At 38.0% G+C, this 12,793-nt stretch overlaps 1 protein-coding gene across 3 annotated transcripts in view; it reads left to right on the top strand.

Moving 5' to 3' along the window:
- Positions 1-12,793, top strand: part of Epha6 (EPH receptor A6) — a 935,524-nt gene that overhangs the window by 295,808 nt on the left and 626,923 nt on the right. The window lies entirely within an intron of this gene.

Below are 12,793 nucleotides of genomic sequence, written 5' to 3'. Positions count from 1 at the left end.
CAGAACCAGGGATCAAATTAAGGTACCATGGAACAGGCCTCACATTCAATTACAAAGTGGTGAGTTATCCCATAATAATCTTGACACTCTTGTATAAGTGGGCACACCTTGCCTGGAAGGTGAATATTGTATCATGGAGGGGAGAGCACTGGGTAAGACTATTGATGTCTTTTTCCCCAGCACCATGAATGACACCTTCAGGTGCTAGAAAAGCTGGCCAGCAGGGAGGAAATTTCCTGGTATGTTTAAAAGTGTTTCCACTGCATCACATATTGAAAGTGTGGGGGTTATTCAGGAATGTGATCTTACAGTATAGCTAAAGGTATACACGTGTTGATCCTGTATATGCCATTGTAATTTCTCATTTTTTCTTGTTTATATTAGGTAAGGAATTCAGTTTGAATTAAGCAGCAATTCCTATCCTCCCCTTAAACTAAGTAACACACTAATGATAAACTAAACCGGTAAGATACTCCTTAGGAAAATTGAAATTATGAGCATGAAAATGTGTGAGAGTCACAGAAATATTAAACCACATTGCATTGGGATTTGGACAGCCATGTTCAAGCATTTAGTTAACAGTTACATCAATACAGAAAGAAGTTTTAAGAGTAAATGAAAAGAGTAAGCATAACATGCAGTCAGATTGCCATGCCTTCAAGTCATTTCATACTGAATCAGTTCATTAAAACTTACAGGAATTTATAGCTAAAATTTCAGGACTCTGCATGTTAGGTGACTTCAAGTTGGTAGTTTTAAGTGAAAAACAGTGTTTTAAATACTCTAAGTCAGGGCTCCCAGTTCAGGAAAGCTGAGGGGTAGGGGGGATCTTATACATCTCAGATAACTTCTCTTTTCTGAGCTCTAAACCCTTGAGAATGAATGATGCTTAATTTCTCTGGAATACTTTCAGAGCCTTCTAATAAATCTGTCTTTTATTTCAGGCCCATTTATTTTCAGAAAAACTAAATAAGTCCCACAACTCTAATCAACATAATTAGAATATAAGGAAGCAGGGCGAGTAGTATAATCACAGTGGCAGAGCACAAGCCCATCTTGTTTGAAGACTTAGGTTCAATCTCTAGCATTACAAAGAAAAAAAATCAAAGAAAGAAACAGCAGCTAAAGAAATAGAATTAACTCAAATTTCACCTGAAATGTCTTAAACTTTCCAGTCAGAGTCTCTACACTCTTAAATTGATTTGGTATAATTTAGGTTGGGTCCTAAATTGTATCAAATGCCAACTGTGTTATCTCCTCTGTGAAAATTTGATTCCACATGCATTTCTGTGCTGTTCTAAATTTAAGGAAAAACAAAGGCTATATTGTAAAGGATGTTTGGATATTTTATCAATTTATACACATAAGTACTGAGAAATAGACCAGTTATCAGATAATCAAGACAAAAGACAAGGAGCAGAGTGAAGAACAAGCTTAGAGTGTGTAAGAAGAAAAAAGTGGGGAGGGTGGAAAATAAGCTGCTATCATGGCAGTTGCCTGTAGAAGAGAGACAGGAACAGGAAAGAGAAAGCCATACCTTTTGAGTAAAAGTCTCTCATTAGCCTGAAATTTGTCAAATAGGTGAGCCTGGCTAGCTGATGAGATCAAAAAGAGAAACAAAGGGCATGAATGAATTGGGTAAAACGTGAAGAGTTGTTATCATAGAACCTACATCCAGTAACTGATGGAAGCAGATGATGCAGAGATCCACAGCCCAGCACTGGGTTGAGCTCCTGCAAACCAGTTGAGAGGGAGGAGAGGTTATATGAGCAAGGGGGTCTCAAGATCATGATGGGAAAAAGCCACAGAGACAGCTGACCCAAGCTAGTGGGAGGTCACAGACTCTGGACTGACAGGTGGGGAACCTCCATATGGCCAGACTAGACCCTCTGAATGTGGGTGACAGTTGTGTGCCTTGATAGGTATATGGGGCCCCTGGCAATGGGACCAGGGCTTATCCCAGGTGAATGAACTGGCTTTTTGGAGCCCATTCCCTATGGAGGCATACTTTGGTCAGCTTTGATGCAGGGGGCAGAGGAGGGGGGCTGGTCCTGCCTCAACTTGGTGTGCCAGACTTTGTTGACTCCCCAAGGGAGGCCTTACCCTCTCTGAGAAGTGAAGGGGGGGTGGGATGGAGGAAAGTGGGGAGTGAGAGAAGGGAAGGGAGGGAGAACTGGGGTTGGTATATAAAATGAAAAAAAATTAATTAAAAAAAACATGAAGAGGAGACTGTCATTAAGATACCTCCTTTAGGCCATCAGTGGCACAGAGGATAAAACAAGTATGACCCTGTCAGAGGACCTGATGTCATCTCACTGAACTAGGTGGTGGGAGAAAAGACATGACTCCTACAAGTTATTCTCTAACCTCCATACACATGCACATGCTGTAGCTCCCCACCCCCGTATCTCTCTATCTCTCTCTCTCTCTCTCTCTCTCTCTCTCTCTCTCTCTCTCTCTCTCTCTCTCTCTCTCTCTCTCTCACTTTCACATACACACCTGCACACCCAATAAATATTCTTTTAAAAAGATTACCATTTAAAAATTAAAATTAGGAACATTGAAACTATGATATAATTGTGACAGTTACAGGAATTTTAAATCATGCAGGTGTGGGGCTAGAACAGCCATTTTCAAATGTAGACTTGACCTGGATTCATGCTCTAGATCCTAGCCTTCCTAGCCTTTCTTTCCCACCACTTCCTCTAATGTCTGTTTGAGTAACATTAACAAATATCTTGTCAGAATCTCACTGTTGGATATTATTCTGAAAGGAGGTGATCTGCCTCCATCTTTCCTGTTCATCTCTTCTCCAGCTGAGCTTTTGGATAAAGGTAAAATATACAATTCACTGAACTAAAGTCAGGCCCACTGATCTTATCAAACCATGGATGGAAAGGTATTCTTAACCCTAGCAATAACCAAAGCCCAGCCCCAGCTGCATGCCCCCCTTTACCTGTTCTTATTGACCTCAGCATTTTAAGGTTAGGTACCAATGCCACGAAGGGGCATTTGTACTTACAGTTCTATTTTTTGACTTGCCGGGAGCATCTTTAATGAAACACAGAGGCTGACCCACTTTTTAAAGGCTTTAGAAATCTTAATTGGGAGCAGCATAACCCCACCAGTGCCAACAAAAGTATTTTTCCCTCATTAGGAGAAGTGCAGCACTATTGCTTTGAGAAATGCACAGTGTCATGGAGGACTCTTACCAAATGATATGCCTTAGGGCTACTGGCCTTAAAGATGGAAGGAACTGCAGTCTGGCTTGTTTTGTTTTTATTTAGAAAAGGCCACTAGGAGAATCCATTATTTTCTTTTGAACTAGAAGCCTACTAATGTTTTAGGGCAATTGTTAACCTTTAGCCAAGAAAGTATTTATTTTGGTTATATATTGAAACATACTCCTATTGATTGTTTCTGGCATATTTCATAAAGAAATAAACATGCATGGACTCCTACAGAAGAAACACATCCAATTCAGCAAGGGTCAGAAGTTTTTCCCATTCTGCCAGTATAATATTGAAATGCCATATAAAATAAATAAAAATATTTCTGAAAATTTATTGGTTATCACTAGGCATGTATGGGATTTTCTTTCTCATTCATTTAAGAATAGGGTATTTATTAGAAGGATATATTGAGCTATCAAAATAGTTTATCTTGCCGGGCGGTGGTGGCGCATGCCTTTAATCCCAGCACTCAGGAGACAGAGCCAGGTGGATCTCTGTGAGTTCAAGGCCAGCCTGGTCTACAGAGCAAGATCCAGGACAGGCACCAAAACTACACAGAGAAACCCTGTCTCGAAAACAACAACAACAACAAAAAAATTCTTATCTTCTGACTTCTAACATTGTAAACCAGGTTGCTTTTACATGTCATAATTTATGAATACCTACTAGATTATTTTCTCACAAATAAAATAGGAAAATTACCATGAAATTCTAGTTATATAGATAAATGAATAAATGGTTAATGCTACTCCAATATTGGGATGGTTAAGCTTAAATTATTGATGACACTAAAGACTACTGACTAAATTTCCCTAAAAGACACACACACACACACACACACACACACACACACACACACACACATACACACACACACACACACACACACCGCTTTCAGTGACTATCAAGCCCAGTAGAGAATGCTTTCAGATTGTTTTTGAGTATTCATCTCAGTAGTTGTAATGTGGACATAAGTAAAGGCTATTGATGTAGCTCATTTTTGCAGAAAGCTGAGAAACAGCTTCAATCAGAGGCACACATCCCACTATGCTTTAGCTTAGTGGATAGGTTAAAAATGAGACTTTCTCATAATCAAAAAGCAGGTGGTTTGGGATCCTATGGCTGTGATTACATGACAAAGCCTGTCTTGATGCAGGTATGAAGTTTCCTAGTACTTAAACGGCAAAGTGTTTTGTTTTTTTTTTTCCAGCCTTTGCAACATTGCTGGGATCTCAGACTTTTGAAAAGGGACTGCAGTTTCTTTTCTCAACCCAGACTGAAGATTTATTCATTTAGAACTGGTGGTTATATTAACAAATTATTACCCCTCCCTGATTCTAATCACCAGAGGATTGCAATTCTCCTGTCCCAGAATACTCAGGCAATGCTTGCAGCTCCAAGCTCAGCCCATGAAAGCTAACTCCAGGTGTGAAGTGTAAGCCTACATTCCCCTAGGGCAGAAGAAAACAGTAATTTCCTCGAATTTCTAAGCAGGTGTTTCAGTCTAAAAAACAAAAACAAACCAAAAAAAATCGAAGGAAAAAAGAAAGCCAAACAAAAATCTATAATTCATCCAAGCATTTATTTCGATAGTTAGCAAAGTGACAATACAAGTCTACTAAGGAAGTCCCAGATAATTGCAGATATATTGTAAGAATTATTACTATCACATCACTAGTAAGTGTATTTCCTCCAGAAGTTCAGATATGCCACACCAAAAGGCAGCAAATTACTTCACATTACACTCAAATACCTACTGCTTGCTTCTTATGAATATTTCATCTCTCCTGACTTGTGGGATGTAGATAGGAATGATGAAAACTGAGCTGAGAGATAGTTCAGTTTGTAAAGTGCCTGTCAGGCCAGCCTGAGAGCTGAGTCCAGAGTGGAAGTACCCACAAAAAAAAATAAAGTCTGGGTGTGAAAACATAAAACTAGCACAAAAGGTGCAGAGAACCCTTGAGCTCACTGCCTAGCCAAGCAGTGGGTACTGCGTGCCATGAAAGAGCCTGTCTCAAAGAATAAGAGGGGATGTGATAAAAGAAGACCTTGGATGTTGGCCTCTGACCTAGACACACACAGAGATGTACATGTGCACCCCCATACACAGACATATGTGTATGTTACTGAGGAAATCTGGATTCTCTTTGATTTTTAACCTCATCAATAAAAATGCAAATGTACAGTTTGCCAGAAAAACAACAGGGCAGGTACTCTTCATCTTGGCAGCTAACTGTAGGAGGGAGACACAGAGGAGAGAAAGTCATGCTTATTTAGCAGAAATCTCACACCGTTCTGGAAGTTGCCAGTTTGCTGGCTCTCTGGTGAGCCCCAGGATTCTTCCGATCTCTTCTTCGCTGCCTCTCAGATTGTAAGCACGTGGGCACCGAGCCTGGCTTTTTATGTGGGTTCTGGGGATCGAACTCAGGTCTTCATGCCTGCAAGGCAGGCACTTTACAACTAAGCAATCTTACTGGTCCGCGTTGAGTACATTTAAATAACAGAGAAGCTGTCTGAAAGAACTAAAGACTGCAGCAAGCCGCTTTTCATATTTCCGTACTGAAGCTGATGGACTTATAATTACAGTGGTGTAGGCATCAAGTGCTGTCCAGGGAGCACCTGCCAGGATTTCTATGTTCCTTGTGTCCCAGGACAAAGATTCAGACAGAGGCATATGGACAGTAACACAAGAGGCAATTTATTAAGGGAAAAATACACATTAAAAAATACAAGTCATCCAGAGATGGAAAAAGGTCTAAGGCTCAGTGGTGTCCATGCAGGACAGACGGGGACATTTGTATGCACACATTTTCTGTACATGCATGCGAGCCTTAATTGGGAGGGGTTTCCAGTTTTTCTGTCAACTCCTTCGTTTTTACTTTTTAATTATAGCTTTATTATTAAAACAATTTTTAATTTTTGATTATATTTTCTTCCCCTCTGCCAAGTCCTTCAAATCATCTCTCCTCTCTACGCACCCCACTTTAAGTTCTTTCTTAAAAAAAAAAAAGAACAAGAACCCAATACAACAACAAAACCAAGAGAACAAAACAACCCCCCCCCCCAAATACCACTAACACTGCAACGAAATAGAAGTCACACACTAATGTGGTGATATATTGTATACCCAAATAAAATTTGCCTGCAGATCAGAGGAACAAGCCACTGCCATGTCTTACCTCTAGGACTCCTGAAAAGCCTTTAACCAAAAAGACTTTACTTCCTGTCTCCTCACGTCTTATATACCTTTCTCCAACCATATCACTCCCTTCTTAGTGCTGGGATTAAAGGTGTTTATGCTTCCCAAGCAAAGGCATGAGATTTCAAGTACTGGGATTAAGTGTGTGTGAGTCGCAAGGACTGGGATTAAAGGTTTGTGCCACCACTGCCTGGCTCTGTTTCTTTCCTAGACTGAATCAATCCCATGTAGTCCAGGGTGGCTTTGAACTCACAGAGATCCAGACAGACCTCTGCCTCCTGAGTGCTAGGATTAAAGGTATGTGCCACCACTGCCTGGCATCTATGCTTAATCTAGTGGCTTTTTCTATTATCTGAAATTCAGGCAAATTTTTTCAGGGTATACAATATATATATCACCACACACTAAATAAGTAAGTAATTAGGTAAGTAAATAAATAAATAATAAAAACAAAAACTATGGAGTTCATTATATGTTGTTCAACTACTCTTGAACATGAAGCCTGTCCTGGAGTGTTTGATATACCCAATATCACTCTATTGGAGAAAACCGATTTTTCCCTCTCCCAGAATGTATAAGTGACAGTTCAGTTGTTAACCTTATAACGAAATAAAATATAATAAGATAAAACAAAAACTATCACATCAAAGTTGGACAAGACAAACCAACAGAAAGAAAAGAGCCCAAGGGAAGGAATAAGAATCAGAGACCAACTCATTAGCATTCTCAGGAATCCTATAAAAATACTAAACTGGACGTCATAATATAAGTGCTGATGACCAGGTACCGACCCATGCAGGCCCTGTGCATGCTGCTTCAGCCTCTGGGAGTTCATATGAGATTTACTCATGTAGATTTAGAGGGACTTGTTTTCTTCATGTCCTCCATATCCTTTGGCTCTTACACTCTTTATTCTTCCTCTTCTGCAGAGTTCCCTGAGCTTTGAGGGGAAGGATTTGAAGGAGACACCCTACTTAGGGCTGAATGTTCCATGGCCTCTCACTCTCTGCATAATGTCTAGCTTCTTCTCATCTGCTATAGGAGAAAGCTTCTCTGCTGGTAGCTGAGCAAAGCACTGATCTGTGACAGCAGAATATTATTAGGAGTCATTTTATCACTATACATACATAAACATACATACACACACACTGTACACACACACTGTGCACACATACTGTACACACACACATACACACTTTTTTTTAGATAAGTATTATTTGGTCTTACCTAGTTCCCTGGGATATCTATTGTCAGGTTCTTGGTCACATAAGCAGTGTTGAGTATGGGTTATATCTTGTGAAGTGGACCTTAATTCGAATTAGTATTTGGTTAGTTATTCCCACAAACTGTGCCAGCCTTGCCCTAGAGTCATAGAATATTATTTTAAGATGTGTTACTTTTGTTTATGTAGCATGTGTTTAACTCTGTGAACCTGCGTTACTTTACCTGCCTAAACACCTGGTCGAGTAAAGAGCTGAATGGCCAATAGTGAGGCATGAGAGAGAAATAGGTGGGGATGGCAGGCAGAAAGGATAAATAGAAGGAAAAACCTAAATAGAAAGGAAGAAGAAGGAGCTAGAGGAGGAGGAGGACATCAGGGACCAGCCACACAGCTACATAGCAAGCCACAGCATAAGTGTGGGATTTACAGAAGAGAATGGGAAAAACCCAGAGGCAAGATGAAGACGGGATAATTTAAGTTAAGGAAAACTGGCAGGAAACAAGCCAAGCTAAGACTGGGCATTCATAAGTAAGAATAAGCCTCTGTGTGTGATTTATTTATTCATGGGCAGACCCCCCAAAAGAGCAAAAATAAAAATAACACCCTAGTATATCTTTAGGTAATACACCATTGTAGATTAAGGGTTTGTGGCTGGTTTGGTGTATATGTTTATCCTTTGACAGAATGTAGAGTGCCTTCCAGTACCAAAGATTCTGGAATGTAAATGTAAATGTAAAGCCTCTATGTAGGCACTGACTAGACATCTCCAACTTCAATGAGTTGTGTAGGAATCGTATTCAGCAATGGGACCTTGTTGTCAGTTTTCGGCAAGTAACCTATAGTCTTAGCCACAGCCTGGGTTCTTTAGGGATTTCTATGGAACCCTTTGGTCAACAACTCAATTAGGTGTAACCCAATCCTGTTACTGGAAGCTGCTTTTGGTGACCAAAGATGGCCAGTTGTGGCTTTGTTTCCTCACGATTTGGCAATTTCATTTAGATTATTTTTCATGTATATACCTATTTAAGGTAATTTATACTGTATCAGATTTCTACACTAACCTTTAAATAGCCCTTAATTTTAGTTGTCTGTCTATGCATTCCCTCCCACAACCCACTCTTACCATCCCCCCACTTGATCCTCATATTCTAGCTCACCTCCATCCATCCATAACTCTCTATTTTATTTCCATTTTCTAATGAGATGCAACTCTCTCTCTAGTCCTTTAGTCTGTACTCCCATCTATGTATCATAGTTTGGTTATTATTGACTTCACAGCTAATATCCACATATAAGTATAAGTATATATATATATATATATATATATATATATATATATATCATATTCATCTTCTGATTTTTTCTAATTTCATCCATTTGCATGCAAATTTTATGATGTTAATTTTTAACAGTTTAATAATAATCCATTTTGTAAATGCATCACATTTTCTTTAACTATTCTGTTGAGAGACAGCTAGGTTATTTCTAATTTCTGACTATTATGAACAGAACAGAAATGAACATGGCTGAGCAAGTGTCTCTGTCTTTGTGGTAGGATGAAGCATCTTTGGATTATATGCCCAAGAGTGGTATAGCTGGATCTTGAGGTAGATTCCCATCTTCCTGAGGTACCACTACACTGATTTCCATAGTTGCTATACAAGTTTGCATCCTGACCAGCAATGTATGAGTGTTCCTCTTACTCCACATCATCACCAGCTTGAGCTGCAATTTCTTTGGTTGGTCTTAACCATTCTGATAAGTGTAAGATCAGTAGTATTAACATAGTAAAAATCGCCATGCTACCAAAAGCAATCTACAGATTCAATGCATTCTCCATTGAAATTCCAACACAATTCTTCACTGATCTTTCAATTGAAAGAATTTTCAGCATCATATGGTCACACACACACACACACACACACACACACACACACACACACACACACACACACGAAACCCAGGATAGCTAAAACAATTCTGAACAATAAAAGCACTGCTGGAGGCGTCAACAACCCCTATATCAAGTTGTACTACAGAGCAACATTTTATCAGCACAAAACAGACACACTGATCAATGAAATTAAATTGAACACCCAGACATAAATCCACACACCTATTGACACCTGACTTTTGATAAAGAGGCCAGAGATATACACTGAAAAAAGAAAGCAACTTCTACAATGGTGCTGGTCAAAACAATGGATGCATGTAGAAGAATGCAAATAGGTCTATATTTATCACCCTGAACAAAACTCAACTCCAAATGTGTCAAAGACTTCACCATAAAACCAGATATACTGAACCTAGTAGAAGAGAAAGAGGGGAGTAGTCTTGAACTCATTACTACGGGAAAAATCTTTCAGAATAGAACATCATTAGTACAGGCACTAAGATCAACAGCTAATAAATGGGAATTCATGAAACTGAGAATCTTCTGCAAAGCAAAGGATACCATCATTCAGACAAAGCAGCAGCCTACAGAATGGGAAAATTTTTTTACCAACTGCACATCCGAAAGAGGGCTGATACCCAAAATATATAAAGAACTCAAGAAAGTAGATATTAAGAAAATCAATAGCCCCATTAAAATGGGGTACAGATCTAAACAGAGGATTCTCAATAGAGGAAATTCAAATGGCTGAAAGACACTCAAACAAATGTTCATCCTTAGCCAAGAGGGACAAGCAAATGAAAACCACTTTGAGATTTCATCTCACAACTCACTTCCTCCATATGCTAATCTTAACAACTCACTCTCAACCTTTCTCTCCTGCTACAACTACCGACTGATAGCTATAAATCCAGAAATATTTTGAGGAAGCTGAAAGGTGAAAATCAGTTTTGTATGAATTTTCAATGCTTAGGAAGGGAATAGGCTATGCCTGGGAGTGACCACCAAATTTCCTCCCTGTTCTATACTTGGAGAAGAGGATTTAGTAGGATTTGCCTGGAATCTGTATATCACAAGGGGTTTAGCTTGAAATTTCTGTGTGTCCAAAAAAACATATATTTTTAATGAGTTTAAAAATATAAAGTTTAAACAAGAATAATATGATTACACCAACCAATGACCCTAGGAAACAAGCACGAGCTCAGGAAATCCATGAGCATGATTTCACAGAAGAAGCTGCTCTTGTTTCGCTTACTCCTGAAAATGAGATCCTTTGGAATAAAGCTAACAAAAATTAGCGATGGGTATATGTTGAGAATGTGGCGGAATACATAAGAACATATTCAAGGAGGAATCCAATCATGGAATCGATGAAAAGAAAAACAGTGTGATGTTAGAATCATCATGTCCTAACCCTGTCCAAAAAAAAAAAAGGTGAAGATACAAATATAATAATGACAAATTTATACACAGGAGTTATCTATTTAAGAAGTTTGTCGTATTATTTTTGCTGTATGAAAAGAATTAAGACTTTTAACCTTTGGAAGTTAGTTAGTTCAGTTTAGACAGAAATTACATATTCCTTTAGGTGTTTCTAATGCTATGGAAACTCAGAAGCTAAAAGGTTTATTCTTAAGAACTTTTGAGATATTTGTTTCTTTGTTTCCTGGTCTCTGTGGCTTAGATCTCAGAAAACACTGGAAGACGTATATTTTTGACAAAGCAAAAATCTGATTTTCAATTTCTTTACAGAATGCACCTGCATTTTGTATTAGGCTAAAAAAAGGGAGAGGCTTAGTTTTATCTCCCAATATTTTATAATCCCCATAGGTAGCAAATGTCTTAAATAGCTACATGTTATAGAACCTAGCTATAAGGTATGCTGTGGGCTAGAAATATTCCTTAACTTTTACTCAAGAGATTCCAAGGTTTCCCTGTTATTTGGGGCATGTATAGGACAATTCTTGGGGCTGAGGCTTACAAAAATAATGTAAAAGTTAATTTGGAGTACCTATGTCCTGTGCTATATTTTGGAGTGTTCTCTCAATGCCTGAAACAGGTTAAGCAATCATGAAGCAGTATCTGATATTAGAAAAATTTCTCATAACTTTTAGATAGAGTAAACCTAATCATAGGCATGCTATCATTAGTCTTCAAGCTTAGTAGACATGTAATATGCTTAATATTCCTGTGTCTGTCTTCTTTCTTTTCCATTTTCAATTTGGATCAATGCTTTACTTAGGAAAAAAATCCATCCAAAGTATTTTATAATCTGAAAGTATTCTACTTTTTTAAATCTCCGGTTATAAGAAATACATTTTATACAAGTAGATTTTCATATCCTCTAATTAATTAATTCATTAATTTAAAGCTCATGTCAGTACAAGATGGACCTGGGCTCATCAGAACTCTCTATTTGTTTCTGACAACTTTGTCACATTCATTGTTTTTCTATATCCCTCATTATAGTCTCTTTATTGACATGTTGCTGCTTATGAAGTGAAGGCTATTGGAACCAGTATGTTTTATTATAAAATCCCTGTTACATTATAAACTACAAGAATTTGAGTTAGTTTAACAAGTTTAATGTCTCTGGCCATACACTTATAAGTCAACACATTACCATGTAAACAATATAAAAATGTAAGTATATGCAGATGACATATTTACACAGGCACACATAAATAAAAGAATTTACTTTTCTTTAGATCTGTCATTTGTTAGTTTCTAAGTTCAACTGTTCATCTGATTATTTATTCCATACAACAGTAATCAACCTTTAATTCAAAATCTTTCAAAAAACATAATGCATTACAAATGAAATAGAAAACTGAGATCTCAAAGGCTTGGAGCCTAACCTGACCATTGGTAAGCCTCTACACAGACTAAGTGGGCATTAATATTTCACTTTAAAGTTGGAGTTTTTACCTTTACCTTAAATTTGATAAGAACTTTGAATTACCTTTCATTTTGTTTTAAATGTTTAAAAGAAGGGCAAACAAATAGATAGGAAAGAATTTTTCTATATTAACATCACATTTATAAATGCAAAATTATCCTAGAAATGTACAATACTGCTTATCACTCTTGCTGGAAAGACAGCACAATATTTTCTTTTAACTACAGAACATGCTTATCCACTTTCTGAGTGGTCCTGCTTTCTGAGATCATACTCTTCAATTTCTGTGTGAAAAAGAAACTTAGCATAATAACTTTTACAACCATGTGTTTGCTTCATTTAATTT

Source organism: Peromyscus californicus, unplaced genomic scaffold, assembly GCF_007827085.1.
Source record: "Peromyscus californicus insignis strain IS unplaced genomic scaffold, ASM782708v3 Scaffold_16__1_contigs__length_79575227, whole genome shotgun sequence".
Taxonomy (NCBI): Eukaryota; Metazoa; Chordata; class Mammalia; order Rodentia; family Cricetidae; genus Peromyscus; species Peromyscus californicus.
This window is presented reverse-complemented; position numbering and strand designations above follow the sequence as displayed.